This window comes from Apteryx mantelli, chromosome 2 (genome assembly GCF_036417845.1).
Source record: "Apteryx mantelli isolate bAptMan1 chromosome 2, bAptMan1.hap1, whole genome shotgun sequence".
Lineage (NCBI taxonomy): Eukaryota > Metazoa > Chordata > Aves > Apterygiformes > Apterygidae > Apteryx > Apteryx mantelli.
Genome location: NC_089979.1, coordinates 70,744,020 through 70,749,203, shown reverse-complemented (window position 1 = coordinate 70,749,203; position 5,184 = coordinate 70,744,020).

Sequence of the window (5,184 nt, the reverse complement as noted above, 5' to 3'; positions counted from 1 at the left end):
ATTCAAGAACCTCACCCTGCTGTGCAACAGATTGCTTTTAGGATCTCCTTCCTGTCTGTACTCTAAGGAAAGAGTAGAACGTTTCAAGACTGCCACCGCTTAAGTACATGGGGGCCCACACCTCTAAACCTTCAGGCCCCAAAGAAGTCTTTTTGCAAGGATGTTTTGGAGAGGTGTGCACGTGCCTTCATAAGATGGGTAACACAGTGCAATACTGCCATACTGGGAGTCTCCCCTCTCTCCCCCTCCCAAATCAGCAACAAGTAGAAGCTAATTCAGCAGAAGTAAGTCAGAACCATCCTAAATACTTTCATGTCGTGATATAATAATAGGGGATAACAGCCTGTTTTACTCTTCACAGACATTTAACATCCACTTGGAGACAGCACATAAGAGCTGCATGTAAAAGATACCCTTATGCTACCTGATAGCAAGGAGAAGGGAAAGAAAGGATTAATAGAAAAGTGCCTTTCCTTATAAAATTAGCCTGAGAAACAATAGTCTACATAGTGTCACTGTTAGTTAAGGCACTCCCCAGGGTGCCTTAGAGAACCAGCAATACTCCCAAAAAGATAGTGGGAGAACAGGGGCAGAAGGGGTTCCCTGCACAGCAGATCCTTAACACTCATCCTCTTGGTTCACTACAGAGCGCAGGCACGCTGAGGACATGATTTTACAATTCACCCCCCTCTTCCCCCCCGCCCCCCCTTTTTTTTTTTGATACCTCACTCACAACCATGGAGCTTATTAGGGCACTTCAGCATTGGGCACCACAACATTATACCTAAGACCCCTTTGAGGATTTAATTCCTCCTTATATGTTCAAGTAGGGAGAATGCAGAACTAAAAATCAAGGTGACAATGAAGAAATTCAGTTTCTCTGTGTAAGTAGCATCTTTTAGCATGTCCCTAGTAACTTAAGCAAGCCAAAAGGTTCTGCTTCAGGTTTGGTGCAGGTGCTGCTGGCAGCTTATCCCTTGCTTGAAGACATCACTGAACAGAACAATGAATCTCTCTTAATAACAATAAAATAAGAGAATCTTCAAACACAAGAGCCCTCACTTCAAAATTACAGGAACATAGGATAGAGAAGCAACTAAAACAAATACTTCAAAACAAAACAAACTTATCTGCTGTTCATCCAAACTCTACCTACCTAGGCAGCTATATTGCAATATCTGCCAAAGATAAAACCTCCAGCTACTTTTAGCTATGTCTTTCCATACTCATCAACTTCAGAAATCTTCCATTAATTTTTCATATTATAAATTACAAACCACTATGCTTATTGAAGAAGCCACTGAAAATACAGCATTCACTTGCAGGCAGTCTAACCTCAGCAACTATAGAGGCAAAATCTGAAAGCCTCCTATTACCCTAAAGCCACCTTCCACTTACTAATTTACCCTCACTAAGGACACCATCATCTCACTTTTCTCTACAGTGGCTAAATCAGCCCCCAGAGAAGGCATGCAGCACTTTTGGCTGTAATCACTGCTCACACAGCTGTCCTCCATCTCCTCCAGGGAAAAGGCAGAACCAGCCCATCTGTATAATCAGCCGCCCCCCTCCCTTGCTCTGCCAGGTAACAGGCAGGCCTGCAAGTTGCCAGGCCCACACGTGATGCCAAGCTGCATACAGCAACTTCCAAATACATACAAAAATAAGCCTCAGCTGCAAACGTATTGCCCTCTTTGCCACAAATGTCCTGGATTTCGTTACATCAGTTGGAAAATGTCCATTTGCCCATATGCATACAAGCTTTAGCAGTGGAGCAGAGCAAAGCAAGGACTCAAGTCATTTTTGCCTGTGAAACATATTCCTTCCTTCCCACCTTATTTTCACTGACTGTTGTCTTTTGTTCAGATAAATGAAATAAAGCCCATGGACAATTCTAGTTCTCTGTAACTGAGAATAAATATTTTGGTGTTTTACATAGGCTAAAAGTGCTTTTCTCAATGAACCCTCAAGTATGGGTCTATGAACAGTATAAGACTAAAAGCAAGAAGCCTGTTAACATGTCAAAAGCAAGTTCAAATCTCCTTTTATATTGAAATTTCCCTTTATAATTGTTTCAAAGTTTTGGACCTGTCATTTGTGCTAGATTGCATAATATGAGAAAATAAAAAATATCATATGGATGAAAAATATGGAAATTTAAATTGGTCAAATAAAAAAAATGTTTTCAAATAAAACATGGCTCTCACTGAAGTCTTTTAGAAATACTATATATTTCTCAATTATGAAGAAGTACTAGTATTTGCTACCTTCAACATAGAAAATTTTAAAATATTTTTTAAAATAAATTTAAAAGTAAATTTTTAAATAATTTACCAACCAGAATAACAACGTCTTCCTTTCCTGGTTTGCTTACAGTTTATTGTGAAAGGCTTTAAAAGAAAGGAAAAGGGAAGAGAAAAGAAAAACATAAAGCCTAGTCATTTTTTCAATTTGTTGCTAAAGCTGGAATAGCCTTCTGTTTTTTTTTCACCAAACTGTATTTTCATACAGAGGTTTTTGCATTAAATTAAAATATCTTACATAGCATGAATATCCAAACCAAAGATACAGATCTTCTAACTCTACAATGATAACTATATCTTTAGATGGAGTCACCAATACTTCTTTCTGTTAGCTATCCTTGGTTATCTTCTGCCAAGTAGGAGCATTACCAAACTCTGTGCACATAATATATGGGCTCCTTTCTGAACTCAGACCAGTACCAGAATAACTTTCCTTTCTTCAGTTACTGCATAGCTTCAGTCATTTCTGTCACACCAAAGTATGTTCCTTCTTAGGACAGGTTTAATGACAAAATTTTGCTGGCTTAGCAGTGCCAATTGTTAGGAAGGAATCAAGCAGCAAGATTGCTATGCTAGCAAAAAAAGTCGCAAACAGATGCATTTTACACAGGCAAAAGAGCCCTTCAGCCAGCAGAGCGCTGTGTGTCTACTAGGAGCTTTGACAATATATCTGTGCTGATGAAGCCTTTGTAAGGCAGGCTAGCCCTTAATGTTGGTCAGGAATCAGAGTTGAAATAATGCCCCAGAACCATGGAACACAGAAATTACCATATCAAATAAGCAGAAATGATTAATCTCAAATGCTAAAAAGAAGATCTGAGAAACAGATAATGTCCCTTCTAGCGATTTTTTTTCCTCCCTTCCTGGCTTCCTCTCCATCCACTAGAGCTAGCGGCAGTCTTGGCACCCGGCTTGGGGTCTGTTTCTCTCTTGAGCTCCCTCCAGGTTGTTCTAACTTTCAGTTAAATCTTGTAGTGGTGGGTTCCACATATTAATCATGAATTACATAAAACAGTGGTTTATTATCAACTTCTGGATGTCCTGGCACCCAGAGAAATCACTGCCTAATCAAAGGTGTTTTGATACCTGCACTGTTTAGACAGCATGTACATTATTTTTGCATAGCTTGTACTACTTTTACTAAAACTATTAGGAAACCAGTAGACATTGGTCTCTCAACTGAGAGACCAGCACTAGTAGTATGAGAAGGGTGGTTTTCTTCCATACCAGCTGACCTTGAAATAGCGTTTTAAGTGCAATCATGCACTTAACAACAATTCATATATGTATTCCTTGCTACTTATTTATCAATATTTCAGTTGCAAAAATATTGAAATTCATAAGAAACCTCGATGTTACTTTATCATCACTGCCTTTATTCTTCCTTTTGGATGCTTTGAATTGCTCAGATAAGCTGATGTCTTTTTTGTAGGCATAGGTAAGTAGATCTTCCACAAACCCATCCTAAATCCTGTTAAACTGCTAGCATTGCCAATGCCCAGAGCGATGCCCTGTACAACAGACAGAAAAATATAAAATACACATTAATTGTTAGCCTTGTAGCCCAAGTACCTTGTTTGATAAAGGATATTACAGTGATTTTTCTAGAGAGAATGGAGTTCTCTGAGCATGTGTGTTTGTTCAAGCTGGTTTTATTTGCATTTCTTTAGAAATACAACAGATCATGCTGAGCACGCATGTACATCTAAGCTGTCCAGAGGCATCATTAAGGACTTGTTCTAAAAGCCAGAAATACAGTATGGCTTTTTGCAGAGGTGTTGACAGGAAAGTAACAAATGAGTCATTCAAAGTAAGAATAAAAAAAATTTTTTTCAAACTATTAGTACTAGTATTTGGTATGTAAATAAATGCATTGTATTTAATAAACTTGCAAATCTACAAGACAGACAAAGAACAATTTTATTTGTTCCTGTAAGGTAAGATAAACTTTAAGACAACTAAAAGGGAGACAAATGCAGGGGCATTCTTAAGAAGTATATTCATTTCTTCTCCTCTGCCTCTTATCCAAATTTCTACTCAGAAATGACCTGAAAAGCAGAGCAGAGAAAGAACCTCGCCAACTGCAGGCTTAGTGCAAAGAGCTGTTCGGGCACCAGGTGTGCAGGAAGCCATCCCACTGTCCAGAAGGGCAGTCTGGGAAGAAATATTTTGGAGGTGCCACCACGTCTGATTGAGGAAAGGACTGTGTTGACCAGGGGTCGGCTTCCAACTCAGTCACAAACTTGCTAAGCCTGCCAGTAGCTTTCAATGCTGCTTCATTGACTTCGACCTCAAAATACAATGCTCTGTAACTCATCCCTCCTATTCCTGCCTCCTCTTCCTCCCTCTCTAAATGCCCTGACCTGCATTAGTGGAAGTTTAAGATTCTACTTACAGATTTTTTTTAAAGGAACTGTGCCTGATTTAGAGAAATCTCAGCTGACCCCTCCCACAAGTTTCCTTCTTTAAGAGCAAAGCTTCAGTGTGTTCAGCTCATTATGCTGCCACCAGGCGAGTGACAACCAGGCAGTTTTGTGAAGCTGATCAAAGGAATCACCAGCTTCTCTCTACAAATAGTGGTTTCAGTTGAGAAAACAGAACAAAACAAAACAGAACAAAAAAGGCATCTTTTCTAAAGAGAAAATGATATCCATCGCAGATGGGTTTGCTGTGATACTTGCTTTTTTTTCAGTTGTAAAACCTCCATCTTGAACATGATTCCCTTCCTGAAGAGTCCTGCTTTTGGCACTGTTTCCAGTAATGAGGCCTCTATTGTTATCTAGACCACAATATGCCCTAAATTAATTTTTTTCAGCAGATATGATGCCTATGTGAGCCATGAGATAATAATATCTTTGTCATCTGTCTTTTTTTTAGGAAT